At 38.2% G+C, this 15685-nt stretch overlaps 1 long non-coding RNA gene across 1 annotated transcript; it reads left to right on the top strand.

The window, feature by feature from the left end:
• The first annotated feature begins 4717 nt into the window (after positions 1–4717).
• LOC104239964 (uncharacterized) lies at positions 4718–13745 on the top strand. The gene is made up of 3 exons (XR_714274.2): positions 4718–4848; positions 5122–5203; positions 13574–13745. It is a non-coding gene; the product is annotated as an uncharacterized lncRNA (long non-coding RNA).
• Positions 13746–15685: the final 1940 nt, after the last annotated feature.

Here is a 15685-nt window from a genome sequence, read left to right as displayed (position 1 = left end):
CATAGAATTAGATTAAAATAGTTTGAGCAAGTAAGGCAATTAAGTCAATTAGAAATGCTTCCCTAAGCTAACAGTAGGCTTAAGTTGAAAGTAGTATAAACATGAAAGGAAACACAATTATAGTTACTTAATGAAAACAGGATTTTCAACAATTATCACAAGTACGCACTTGTCACCTCACGTACAAGTCATTTCATGTATCAACAATACCAAATACTAAGGGGAGTTCCCTCACACAAGGTTAGGCAAGCCACTTACCTCGAACCGGCTCAAAAATCAACCTGAAACCATGCTCTTGCCACAAGTACTCAACTCCAAATGGCCAAAATCTATTCAAATCAATTGCATAATGTAAATATAACTTCAAGTAACTGATTGCACTAATTACTTCTAAGCTAATACGCGAAATTAGGAAAAATGACCAAAACGCCCCCGGGTCCCCGTCTCGGAATCGGGTCAAATTTACAAATTTGGAATTCCACACTCTCACGAGTTCATATATACAGAATTTACCCCAATCCGACATCAAAATCTTGATCAAAACTCCAAAATTAGGCCTAAAAACTTTTTTCCAATTTTTCTCCAAAACTTTCACCCCAAATTCGAATTCAAAGGATGAATTTAAGCATAGTTTCGTGGAAATTAATCCAAATCGAGTAAGAATTACTTATCCAAAATACCCAGTGAAAATATCTCTCAAAATCGTCAATCCCGAGCTCCCATATCAATTTTCTAAGTTTTGAGACTAAACCCTCGTTCTGCCCCTTTCCTGAACAGTGGAACCGCATCTGCGGCTCTAGGACCGCACTTGCGGTCCCGCTTCTGCGGAACTCAAGTCGCATCTGCGATATTTTATTAAACTCCCATTTCCGCTTCTACGACTTACTTACCGTACCTGCGGTCCCGCAAGTGCATCCAACTCCTCGCACCTGCGACTTCTGGAGCCTAGGCTAATCCCGCTTCTGTGGTTCCATTCACGCAGGTGTGGTTATGACAGGTTCAGCCAACATCAAATTTCCTAAGTCCAATAAACTTCCGTTAAGCACTCGAAACTCACCCAAGGCCCCCGGGACCTCAACTAAATATGTCAACCAATCCTAATACATCATACGAACTTATTCCAACCTTTGAATCACATCAAACAACGCTAAAACCACGAATCACTCTCCCATCCAAGCTTAAGGATTTCCAAAACTTCCAATTTCCGCTTTCGATCAAAAGTCTATCAAACCTCATCCGAATAACCCGAAATTTTGCACACACGTCACATTCAACATTACAGAGCTACTCCAACTCTTGGAATTCCATTCCGACCCCTAGATCAAAATCTCACTATCGAACCGGAAACTTCAAAAATTCAACTTTCGGCATTTCAAGCCTAATTAAGCTATAGACCTCCAAAACACAATCCGAACACGCCCCTAAGCCTGAAATTACCCAACGGAGCTAACAGAACCAACGAAATTCCATTCCGAGGACGTCTTCACACTATTCCAATTATAGTTCAAATTCTAAAGCTTAATCTCTCTTTTAGGGACTAAGTGTCCCAAAACTCTCCGAAACTCCAAATAAATCCTCCCGACAACTCACAATAGCAGAAACAAACACAGGGAATGCAGTTAATAGGAGATCGGGGCGTAAATTCTTAAAATGACTGGCCGGGTCGTTACATCATCTTGAAGTGCTAAACCATTATAAACATTTTCATACCAAAATTGAGGACCTCCTAATTTCATACAAGAATTTAACAAAGTAGCAACACTATAAATAGGGGAAATAGGGAAAAAATATTTTTTAAACTTTTTCTCATAGAATCAATGGCAAGTTTATAAATTTTCCGCCCTTTGAAAAATGAGAAACAAATTAGCAAGTTCTGCAACATAAACTAAATAGTTAGAAATAGTAGGACAATATTGCCCAGAAAATTTATTTGTAGCAATATGAAATTTTTCTAAAAAAATCAACAAGCATTTTAATATTAACCCAATCCCCATTCGTAAGGTGCTCATTATCATCACTTACATGTGCATTAAATGTTGAGTTTATGGGGTTTTTATATTCATATGCAATAACCAAACTTTCATACATGTAATTGCATCTAGCTGGACAAGGTTTAGGAACCTTTCTTTCTCTTAGGCCACATTCATCACATCTTTTAAAATATTCTCTAAGTCTACTTCTAAAGTTTGAATAAAAAGCAGTTAAGAGTCATTTGAACCTTTTCAATTTTAATATTTAAAATTCTCATTCCATCACCCACAATTAAATGATAAATTTGACAAATACATCTAACATGAAAAATGTTAGTAAATGCAGGATTTAGCGTAGTGGTAAGCAAGCCTATAGCATTTGTGTTACTAGTAACATTATCCATTGAAACTGATATTATTTTATCACTAATGCAAAAATATCTACAAATATCCGTAACTGTGATAGCAATGAACTGCCATGTGTAACGTGAATTAATTATTCTATAAGCAATAATGTGCTTTTGCATTATCCAATCCCCATCAATCCAATGATTGGTAACAGTAGGGTAATCACAGTCGTTGCCACTTCTATGAATATCAGTCGTAATAGCAATACGAAAATTTATATGAGTAAATAGATAGCGCAAATATTATTCATATTCATGTTTATATTTATAATTATCGCTCTTTACAGTTGTGCGATGAAAACCTTTATAAGTAGAACAATTTGTTTTCCTAATATAATGCACAAAGTTAGGGCTAGAAGGAAAACTATAGGGTAAGCACATAACAATTACCATTTTTGTCAATTCTTCCCGATCTTTTTTTGGATCATAAATATAAAATACCACCGGTAACAGTGTTAATTTTTGATTGAAATTGATTTGAACCGGTACTAGGGTCAGCCTGACTAGGAGTAGATACACTTTTCTCCTCGACCAAAGCTTTCAGACGAAGATATCTGACACTATCTTGAGGGCATTTTTTTATGTGTCTTGCCAAAGTTTCCCCCCTCCCGCCTCCCGCAATCCAAAATATTTAAAATCTAATTCCGTACCACAATATTTTTCACTTTGCCTTATTTTCTGGAACTAGTTGAACAAAAAATGGCCAAACATGAGATGTTTCCGTCCGTTAGGTAGGTTGTGTAGAAAAAGTAGGGACAGTAACAGGAGTATCATATGAGGCATCATTTGGATTAGTAGGGTTATCACTAGTTGGGTTAACATCAGGAGCAGAACTAGTGGGTGTATCATCATCCGGTTCAGTTTCATCACAATCAATTTCTTCATCATCATTTTCATCAATAGTTGGATTAGAATAAAGAGCATTCATTAATTCATGGTCTAATTGTTCACCAGCTGTAATATTATGGTAAAATTGACTCTCAATAAATTATAATAAACTATTATTGCTATTAAGAATAACATGTGTAGGAAGGATATGGGGTTTGGTTTGGGGGGCCGGGGGTAGTGGAGGAGGAACAACATGACCACTAGATTCGCCACTCTTGAATTTTCTCTTATTTTTACCAAAACGTTTTTTAAGGAAACCATCTTAATTAATCAAGTAATAGTAAATAAATAAAACAAACAAAACTATAATATTAAAACTTAAGAGTTGAAACGAGTTTATTGAATTGACGAACAACTTGTTGAAAATTGATTATCGTTGAAAACTTGAAGACTTCAATTCACCAACTTAATAATTTTCTCACAAATTGTAACAATAAAGTAAGCAATAGTAGCAAGTACGAGTTTATTTTCTAAATAGCCAACGACTATTTTTGACAGCCCAACAGCTATTTTTTAAATTTTTCCAATGGCCATTATTTTTTTAAATTTTACCGTTGGGACCGTTTGGCCCGTCAAGAGACCGGTCCGGTCCGGTCCCGGTCCTAGTGGTCCTAAAGTGTTGAACCGGTTCACGAGACCGGACCAGACCCACATATATCGGTCTTGGCCCGTTTGAATCGCGGTCCCGGGCCGGTCCCCGTCCTAGATCGATCCACTTGCCACCCTTAAATCCACATATGAAAAATAAAAAAGCATACTTTTACGTGCTTGACTCGCTCAAATTTATATATATATATATATATATATAATAAAGCTGGAAAAATAAAAGATGATGTGGCATGTTTCTTTGGCCAAAAAACTCAATTATCCTTTTTCTCCTTTTTTTTTTGACCTTTCCCTTCGTTTCTTCATTTATATAATTATTAATATTTCAAAAAGTCTTCAAATGCAATTAATCAACTTTTCAGCTAATTAATTTAAAAAATAACTGAAAATAAAAACTTTGCATCAGTTACAATTTGACTATAATCATTATAACTATCATGTACTAATGAAGGCTTATTAATCTAGATAAAAGAAATAATGGCTTATTAATTTTAGAATTAGTAACCGAAATCACACGATAGGCTGTATATCAAAATCCTTACCATAAATTCACCTCCTCTATCTTCTCCTATTCCCTCAAATTTTTTCTACTATTTAGAAGTGGCAGTTTGAAAGGACGAACATGTGCTTATGTAGCTGTACAAGAAGGAATTGGAGTTGTACTGTCGAAATTATTATTTCTTATAGGATATTGGTAAGTTCATTCTCATTCCTACACGTATTGTGTTCTCATATACACGTGTACTGCTTTGTCCGATTCTTTACCATACCCACTTACTGAACGTCTTTACCCTAATTAAACTTCTCTCATCACCTGTTCTTTTATTTTCTCTTTTACTTTTTTCTCTTTCACTTAACCTGAAGACCAGGCCTTCCATGGCAGTCTAATCTAGCCTCAGGGCCTGACTAAAACCTTATCTCCGAGTCTCACCCAGTGTATTAGCTTTCGTTCCTCTCAAGCTCTTTTGTTTATAGATGTATGTGTTCTTATTTTTGGGGGGTTTTTCCTCTTTCCTCTCTAATTTTTCAGCTATTCAATTCGATTTATCACGGGTTTCTCTACTTCAGTTTTGTTTGTATTTGATTTTTCTGATAATTTCTCCATTGCAAGTTTGTCATCTCCTTAAAGAAAGGATCGTGATGTTTGCTGTTCATTATTGCAAAAAAAAAAAAAAAAATCGACATAAGTTTTGTGTATTTGGATTCAAAGAAAAGATTATTTAACTATTTCTTTTCGTATGACTTTTTAGGTTTTCATGCATATGCCTCTAGAATGTGCAAAGGAAGAGGTCCAAAAGGCCCAACAAATTGCACGTGCAGGAAATACTAAAGGTAGTTTTAGCTTCAAGATTGCATCTTTACTGCTCCAGATTCTTTAAATGAACATTAATTAATAAATATCATAGAATTACAATTGATAAAGTTGTTAGATAGATAAACTAACACTCATCTACTATCATTTTAGCCATGCCTTTACTTTTATCAATGTCTCAAGGTAAGTTCATCAGTACTTGCATTACGTTCATTCAATAAGAAACGTTAATTGTTCCTCTCCGCCTTTTGCTTAAGTTAGTATATACATTTTCTTTTTATGGTGTGATCTGTCTGGACGCTGGAAAATGAGATATGTATCAATATTCAACCACTGCATAATTTTCCCTTCAAATTGTAGAACTCTCTGTTTCTCCCATTTTTTCTGTCCTGTTTCTACCACCACCACCATCACCAACCTAGTATAATTTCACAAATGGGGTCTGGAGAAGTAGTGTATATGCAGACCTTACCCCTATCTTGAAGATAAAGATGTTGTTTCTGATACACCCTCGACTCAAGGAAATTAAAATGGTGGCAAAGAAATTGCTTGGAAAAATGCCAAACACTGAGTATTTTTAATGCATATGAGAACCCTCCCCGCCATCAAATGTAAATGTACGTTCTCAAAGCTCTTTTGTGTTCTCGTGGTTCGAATTTTAATCGTATCGGAAATTTTGGTCTTTTAAAAGGACCAAGTGCCTTTTATCTTTTGATGCTAATAATAATATCTTTAGGATAATACATGTTTATTTTTTAGATCACCACTGTCACTACTAACACTTAAGGTTATATATCCACCACTCTTATAACGGGGGGTATATCTACTCTAAATCACAAAGTTGAGGGGTATATTTGCACCTTTTCGCTTAAAAAACTTAACAATCTGTAGGCGAAATTCTAATTGGATTTAAGCTGTGTGAAAAATCTTCAAAATGGCATTGCTCATTTGGTTCTATAGTTTCATCAATTACAGTTCACACGCTAGCATTGTTAGAACGCAAATGTATACGCATATATTCTAATGATGGCTTACTGCATTCTTTTCTAATGTCATGTATTCTAATGATATATTGCAATTCTCCGGTAACAATAAGTATTACGAACAGGAGAAAAGAAGTTAGGTCGGTAAATGTCTCAATATAAATTTTTTAATTACTTTATACTATATATTTATATCATACTATTTGAGCTCTAACATAATAGTGTTATTTTTATCGTCTGAAATATTGCATGAACATGTAAGGTCTCCGCCTCTTGAATAAATTTATCGCTAACCAATAATTTGAGAAGAGTTGATCTAAATAACGAAGTTTATCTCCCATTTATTGTCTTTTTTTTTTTTTTTTTTTTTTTTTGCATTTTCTTTTTCTGTCTTGTATCTTTTTCTTGGTTATGTTATTTTTCTTCTTTCGTAGTCTATTGTGATAAACTATTCAGATGAATGAACGAAAAGATAATTTTCAAGGAGATTGCAGCTTGAAATATTATCCGTCTGAACTCCTATGGATTCTCTTCGCACTTTTTTAATTGTATGTTGAATTTATAGGAGAAAGTGTTAAAGGAATTTAATATATTTTTAAATTTGAGAAATATTAGTATAATTTAATGACTTTGAGAATGAAAATAAATTATTTTATAGTAAAAGGTTGGTAGATATTTCTTTTTATTTTAAAACTGAACGAGCAAGGTCGATTAATTTGATTTTGCATTTTTTTATTTCTTTCTTCTTATTTTATGAAAGCATTAATATTTGAAGAGAAAAATTAATTTACATACACATATTAAATGTACAGAGTACAAATCGTATTTTAAATTAATACAGATATGCACGTAAAGAGATCAAGTTTTCTTGATCATTTTCTTTCTTTACATGTTTTTGTATAAGAAAACTGAGAAAAAATGATACACTTTTTATTAGATTCGAAGACTAAAAAGGTATTTAAAATTTTAGTTTGAAATATTATATTATTGGCTATTATAAAAAGTTAATGAGTTAATTTAACGATATCTTTATTATCGCACGCGGACGAATTACCTAGTTGGAGTATAAATAAATGCGTGTTACCATGTCGTCACGAGGGATCTATGAGGTCCATTTCTACCAAGAAGAGGTGTCTAGTTGGGTAATGAGATTGTTAGGGGTATATTTGGTATTTGTGGACAATTTAAAGGCGCCATTTATGCATTTCATCTTTTTTATTTAAGTTATATATATCGACAATGCAATTATTGTTTTAAATATTAGTGTAATTATTAACCCGTAAAACGGTACAGTTGAATTTGTTATATGATTTATAGACAAACGAATTGATTTGATCCAAAATGACAAACAAATTAAATAAGAATACATGACTTAACATTGAAATCGAGATAAATAGCATATAGCTTGGTTCCAGGAGCAATGCTTTCGAAGGCAGGAATAAGAACAATGTTAGACAAAAAATAAAGTATTATTTAGCTTGAGAATAATGTGTAGCATAAGTTTGCCAGAGATTTCGTGTGTTACAATGGTGGTTGAAGTCGCTGTTTATAGCTATACCTAGGGAACAAGGTCTTAGTATCAAGCTCCTCTTAAATAACAGTAATGGGGTCATTGTGAATATGTAACGGCAGACCATAAATGCCAAAATTCTCTGCAATGGCTGTGTATTTAATACTGAGGAATATTCTTTATTAAATGTCATCTGGTGACAAATGTTCATTTGCTTCCGTTTACTATGTTCCCTTCGGGATCTACCCAGTACCAACTGAAGCTATTGTCCTCGATCTTGGTTTTACACTCGCTCCATCTTTTGTCTGCCTCCGGTTCCACGTGTCACGCTCTCAAGAGCATTTAATATAAATTGATTTTTACCCTATATTGATAGTCCTCCTGCTTTCGGTGGCACATCTTTGTGTCACCGGGAAGTTAGTGAAGATTCCTTTCTTGGTGAAATTTTTTCTAAACACTTCTGAAAAATTTCTGACGCTTAATAAGATGCACGTATCCTCGCATTTAATACCCCAAATACGTTTTACTCCACGATTTAGCAATATTTTCGCCAGTTCTCAAGGTAATCATGGCTACGATTTTAGCCGCCTATACTTGTACTTTTATCCCTCATCTTCTTATTTCACTTCTAATAGTTTCATAAACTCTCTCAACTTCTTTGCATTTAACTCCCTTGTGCTTTCATCTCTCCTTGTTCTTCTTCAAAAAACTCTATCATCTCCTCCTCATTATGGCTTCTTATATTAATTCTTCCATGAACTCTGGACTTCTCTTCGGTGGGTGATTGTAACGATCTGGCCGGTTGTTTCATGAATTACAGTCCCGTTCTCCCCATTTCTGCTTCTTTATGTGTTGTTCAGCTGTATTTGATCGTATCGTGTTGGTTGGGTTGTGTTCGGAGTGGTCTTAGAGTGGAATGAGACACTTAGTCTCTTATTTGGAAGCTTAAGTTGGAAAAGTCAACCGGATGTTGACTTATGTGTAGAAGTTCTCGGATGTGAATTCTGATGGTTCGGATAGCTTCGTTAGGTGATTTTGGACTTAGGAGTGTGTTCAGAATGTAATTTGGAGATCTGTGGTAGATTTAGGCTTGAATTGGCGAAATTAGAAATTTGGTGTTTTTCGGTCGGCAGTGGAAATCTTGAAATCGGGGTCGGAATGGAATTTCGGAAATTGGAGTAGGTCCGTTGTATCATTTGTGACGTGTGTGCAAATATTCAAGTCATTCAGTCGAGGTTTGATAGGTTTTTGGATTGGTTGCAAAAGTCGGAAGTTTGGAAATCCTTATGCTTGAATACGAGGGTGATTTGATGTTTTGATGTTGTTTTGAGTGTTCCAAAGGCTTGAATAAGTTTGAATGGTGATGTGTGACTTGTTGGTATGTTTAAGTCCCGGGGGACTCGGGATGAATTCGTATGGTTAACGAAAAGATTGGACTTGATTTGAGCAGCTGAAGCTGCCGCTTCTGTCATAACCACACCTGCGGATTTGGGATCGCAGGTTCGTGAGGGAGACTGCAGATGCAAAATCTGGCCATCAGGTGAAGACCGCAGGTGTAGTGTGTTGGGCGCAATTGCGGGACCGCATGTGCAGTGCCTGGGCGCAGATGCGGCCCTGAGGAGTTAAGTGAAAATAAGAACAATGTTAAACAGAAAATAAAGTATTATTTAGCTTGAGAATAATGTGTAGCATAAGTTTGCCAGAGATTTCGTGTGTTACAATGGTTGTTGAAGTGACTATTTATAGCTATACCTAGGGAACAAGGTCTTAACATCAAGCCCCTCTTAAATGACAGTAATAGGGTCATTGATGAATATGTAACGGCAGACCATAAATGCCAAAATTCTCTGCAACGGATGTGTATTTAATACTGAGGAATATTCTTTATTAAATGTCATCTGGTGACAAATGTTCATATGCTTCCGTTTACTATGTTCCCTTCGGGATCTACCCAGTACCAACTGAAGTTGTTGTCCTCGATCTTGGTTTTACACTCACTCTATCTTTCGTCTGCCTCCGGTTCCACGTGTCACGCTCTCAAGAGCATTTAATATAAATCGTTTTTTAACCTATATTGATAGTTCTCCTGCTTTTCGGTGGCACATCTTTGTGTCACCAGAAAGTAGGTGAAGATTCCTTTCTTGGTGAAATTTGTTTTAAACACTTCTGAAAAGTTTCTAACGCTTGATAAAACGCACGTATCCTCGCATTTAATACCCCGAATACGTGTTACTCCACGATTTAGCAATATTTTCGCCGGTTCTCAAGGTAATCATGGCCACGATTTTAGCCGCCTATACTTTTACTTATATCCCTCATCTTCTTCTTTCACTTCTAATAGTTTCATAAACTCTCTCAACTTCTTTGCATTTAACTTCCTTATGCTTTCATCTCTCCTTATTCTTCTTCAAAAAACTCTATTATCTCCTCCTTATTATGGCTTCTTATATTAATTCTTCCAAGAACTCTGGACTTCTCTCCGGTGGGTGATTGTAACGATCCAGCCAGTCATTTCATGAATTACAGTCACGTTCTCCCTATTTCTGCTTCTTTTTGTGTTGTTCAGCTGTATTTGATCGTATCGTGTTGGTTGGGTTGTGTTCGGAGTGGTCTTAGAGTGGAATGAGACACTTAGGCGTCATTTTTTTAAGATTAAGACGTCTGAGTCTTAATACACATCTGAATATCAAGATGTGTATTAAGATTAAGACATCTGAATCTGAATAGACATCTAAATATATTAAGATGTGTATTAAGATCTGAATACTAAATAGTTAACACTGTTTGATTTTTAACATCTGAATGTATAAAATTTATCTTTATTTGAGAATTAATAAACATTAAATTCAAATGAAATACTAACTAATCTAATATTCTATCAATAATATATATAGTTTTTTAAAATATGATAGTTGTTGGTGGTGATGGCTAACGGGTGAATGCCGACTAGAGGCGGTGGTGGGTGGTAGTTTTGGTTGATGATAGTGGTTCATGTAGCTAGTAGTGATCGGTAGTGGTGGAGATTATGATTGAGGATGGTGGTGGTGGGTGGTGAGTTGTGACTGAGGAAGGTGGTGGGTGGGTGGTGGTAGATTATAATGATGGACAGTGCCGGCTGTGGTTGTTGATGATGATGGGGTGGTCAGTTGGTAGTTGAGGTGGATGAGTGTTGATTGTGGGTGAGAATGATGGTGGTCGGAGTGGTAGGGATAGTGGATGGTGATGGTCGATAATAGTGGCAGCTATGATTGAGGATGATGGTGGCGTGGTGGTGGTTGAGTATGGTGGTGGCGGTGGTGGCGGTGGCGGCATGGTGGTAGTTGATAATGGTAGGCGGTGCCGGTAGTTAATAATGAATATGTGATAGCATCTTAATAAAATTAAGTCTCTGTTATAGATCTTAATCATACAGACCTATTAGACCCATTAAGTGGTTGTGAAGTAAAAAAACAAACACACTTAATGATTAAGATTTGAATAATTAAGATTCAGACTTTAAAAACAAACGCACTTAATGTCTGAGATCTGAATGATTAAGATTCAGACCTCCATTAATTGCAAACAAATGAGGCCTTAGTCTCTTATTTGGAAGCTTAAGTTAGAAAACTCAACCAGATGTTGACTTATATGTAGAAGTCCTCGGATGTGAATTCTGATGGTTCTAATAGCTTCGTTAGGTGATTTTGGACTTAGGAGTGTATTCAGAATGTAATTTGGAGGTCCGTAGTAGATTTAGGCTTGAATTGACGAAATTAGAAATTTGGTGTTTTTCGGTCGGCAATGGAAATCTTGAAATCGGGGTCGAAATGGAATTCCAAAAATTGGAGTAGGTCCGTTGTGTCATTTGTGACGTGTGTGCAAATATTCAGGTCATTCGGATGAGGTTTGATAGGTTTTTGGATTGGTTGCGAAATTCGGAAGTTTGGAAATCCTTATGCTTGAATACGAGGGTGATTTGATGTTTTGATGTTGTTTTGAGTGTTCCAAAGGCTTGAATAAGTTTGAATGGCGATGTGTGACTTGTTGGCATGTTTAAGTCCCGGGGGACTCGGGATGAATTCGGATGGTTAACGAAAAGATTGGACTTGATTTGAGCAGCTGAAGCTGCTGCTTCTGTCATAACCGCACCTGCAGATTAGGGACCGTAGGTGCGAGATCGCAGGTTCATGAGGGAGACCGCAGGTGCGAAATTTGGCCATCAGGTGAAGACCGCAGGTGCGGTGTGTTGGGCGCATATGTGGGATCGCAGGTGCAGTGCCTGGGCGCAGATGCGGCCCTGAGGAGTTAAGTGAAAAAACCGTAGATGCAGTTATTTTGACCGCAGATGCGATCCACAGATGCATGATATGGGCCGAAGGTGCGGAAATGCCTAGGCAGAAGGTATAAATTAAACTATTCGCAAATTTTTGTCAATTTCCACCATTTTAGAGTCGGGATTGAAGATTTTGGAGGGTTTTGAAGAGGAATTCAAGGAGAAACTTGTTGAGGTAAGATTTTTGAACTTAATACTCGTATCTATGGTGAATTTCAGTTGATTAAACGTGGAAATTGCAAAGATTAGGGGTGAAAAATAGGAAAATTAGGGCTTGAAATTGGAAAGTTTAAATTGGGAATTTGAGGGACCATTTGAGGTTCGATTTCGATATTTTTGGTATGTATAGACTCGGGAGTGAAAGGAGTATCTAGTTTAATGATTTTTATCGAATTCCGAGACGTGGGATCGGGGGTCGGGTTTGACTAATTTCAGGATTTTTGAGTTAATTTGATAATTTTCGCACGGGTTTTGTTCCTTTACCGTGTATTGATGATAATATACTAATTTTGGTTAGATTCGGAGCATTTGGAGGTCGGATCGAGAGGCAAGGGCATCGCGGAGTAGATTTTCGCCCGGTTGGAGGTAAGTAACGATTGTAAATCTGGACCTGAGGGTATGAAACCCCGGAATTTCGTACTATTTGATAAATAAGGTGACACACATGCTAGTTGACGGGCGTGTTGGCGTGCACCTGCAGGGACTGTGAGTTGGTCTGTCCCGTGGCAACTGTAGAGTTGCATATTTTGATAAACTCTATATCTATGTATTTTAGAAATGAATCTGTTAACTTGAGCTGTATGCCATGTTTGGGGCCTTGTGCCATAATGTTTGGACCCTCAGGGGAATTTTACTACTATCCTCACACTGTTTTGATTCGAAAGCAGATCCTCAATCATGATTTTTACCTGTTTATGGTTTGATGTAGTTTCATTACTCTACTTTCAAATATATGAAATTGTTTGGGCTGAGTTCCCTGATTTTTCATTGAAATGCCCGAGTGGCTGTGAGGTTGATGACTGAAAGAGGTCGAGGGCCTGATGGTGAGGATTATATATTTATGGATCGGGCTACACGCCGCAGCGATATAGCGCTTGGGTTGTAGGAGCCCCTCCGGAGTTTGCACACCCCTAGTGAGCGCAGTCGACTATGTATACTTATGGATTGGGCTGCACGTGCAACGGTTATTCTTATGAGATATCTATTGAGCGGGAGTGCTGAGTGTGAGCGTTGATTGATAAGAGTTGAGTTACGAGTGACTGAGACGCTTGCCCAAGGGCTATATATATATGAGTGATACTTCGCCCAAGAGGCTTGTTTTATGAAATTACTATTTCACTCTTCTTTTATACTAAGCCTCTATTGAAAAATGTTGAACAAATGTTGAAATGATTTCTCACTGAAACGGGAGTTTTTACGAGATGTTCGAAAATCGAATTAGTGATTCGAATTTGTTATTTCTTTTGAGATTCTATGTTATGAATTGTATATGATTTTAAATGCTCGTCACTGCACTCAGGCTTTATTTATAATTGTTACTTACTGAGTTGGCATACTCACGTTACTCCCTGCATCTTGTGTGCAGATCCAGGTGCCAGAGCATCCAAGTGAGAGCTGTTTCTACCTTCAGAGTATTTCCGGAGTTAGCAAGGTAGCTGCACAGCGTCCACAACCTTGTCTTTCTCCTTCCTATCTACTAGTATATGTTATTATCAAACTCATCCTATATTGATCAGACAATATCAGATTGTATTTTTAGTGGCTCATGACTAGTGACACCGGGTTCGGGCAGTGGTTGATGTTTTACATATTTGTTTCCGCTTATTTTGAAATATTTAATAGAAAGATTTATGATAATATCTGATTAGTAAAGGAATTAAGAAAATGACCTGTTTATGTTATAATTATCGATTCGGCTTGCCTAGTACTGCGATAGGTGCCATCACGGCCGAGGTGGTTTAGGGTTGTGACAAGTTGGTATCAGAGCCTAGGTTACATATGTCTCACCAACCATGAGCCGATTTAGTAGAGTCTTGCGGATCGTTACGGAGACGTCTGTACTTTTCTTCAAGAGGCTGCAGAACCTTTAGGAAAAACTTCACATTCTTGAATTCCTGTTGTGCGAATCTATTGATTCTGGTAACTAAATTTCTGATATTCTATTCTCTCACAGATGGTAAGGACACGTGTTACTGGTCAGGATGGACGACCACCAGTACCACCAGTTGGGGCCACTAGAGGTCGAGGTCGCGGTCGAGGCCGTGGTAAGGGCAGGGGTATAGCCCGCACAACAGCTAGGGCAACACCTGCAGATCCTAGTTGTGGACGCTCCAATAGGACCAACTCAGGCACCGGCTGTGCCGATTGTTATTCCAGGCCTTGAGGAGGCCCTAGCCCATATTCTATCAGTGTGCACTGGCCTGGCTCAGGCGGTCTCAGTTATTATGGCCGCAACTACTTCTCAAGCCAGGGGAGGCACCCAGACTCTCGCCACTCGCACACCTAAGCTGGTTGTGCAGGGACTTCAGATACCGGGGGCACCTCCCACCCAGCCGGTTGCACCTGCTTAGGATTATGTGGTACTAGTTATGCCTGATGACGAACAATGTCGATTGGAGAGGTTTGGTAGACTTCAGCCTTCGATTTTTAGTGGTGCAGAGGGCGAGGATGCCCAGGGTTTCTTAGACAAGTGTCAGAGGATGCTTCAGACCACAGGTATTTTTGGAGACCAGTGGGGTCTCATTCACTACTTTCCAGTTTTCAGGAGCTGCCTTTACTTGGTGGGAGGCTTATGAGAGGCGCAGAACTGTTGGTGCAGCGCCCCTTACCAAGCAACAATTCTCCGCTCTCTTTTTGGAGAAGTATGTGCCACAGTCTTGCAGGGAGGAGCTACACAGGCAGTTCGAGCAGTTGCGTCAGGATGATATGAGTATGACGTAGTATGAGATAAGATTTTCAAAGCTAGCTCATCATGCTGTTTGATTGGTTCCTACGGATAGAGAGAGGATCAGAAGGTTCGTGGATGGCCTCACATATCAACTTCGGATTCTCATGACCAGAGAGAGGGTGTCAAGTGCTACTTTCGAGCAGGTTGTTGATATTGCCCAAGATATTGAGTCAGTTTGTCGCCAGGAGCGAGATGAGAGGGAGGCTAAGAGGTCTTAGGGATTTGGTAGTTTTGGTGGTACTCCTTCGAGAGGCCAGTTTCAGCATGGTAGAGGCCGTCCATTCAGACATGCTCAGTCAGCTCGCCCGGTTCATCATGGGGCATCATCGGCCCATAGTTCTCACAGTTCTCATCAGGGCCATTCATCACTCAGTGTGCTTCCATCCTAGCGTTCATCCCGTGCTCCATCAGTTCAGGGCTCTTCCATACCAGGTTCTTCTACTAGTCATCCCGGTGCTAGGGGTTCCCTTCAGTCCCTGTCCCCCGTACCAATGATTTGTTATGAGTGTGGTGAGTTTGGGCATATGAGGAGATAGTGTCCTCATCTTCTTGGGAATCCATCTCAGCAGAGGAGTCAGCCCTCGACTTCAGCTCCAGTTACTTCACCACCCGATTAGGCAGCTAGGGGCGAGTGTCAATCAGCTAGGGGTCGCCCCAGAGGGGGAGGTCGATCAGGTGGTGGTCAGGCCCGTTTCTATGCACTCCCAGCCATACCAGATGCTATTGCTTCAGATGCCGTGATTACAGGTA

Source organism: Nicotiana sylvestris, chromosome 5, assembly GCF_000393655.2.
Source record: "Nicotiana sylvestris chromosome 5, ASM39365v2, whole genome shotgun sequence".
Taxonomy (NCBI): Eukaryota; Viridiplantae; Streptophyta; class Magnoliopsida; order Solanales; family Solanaceae; genus Nicotiana; species Nicotiana sylvestris.
The sequence above is the reverse complement of the archived record's forward strand: the minus strand, read 5'-3'. Positions and strand labels throughout refer to the sequence as shown.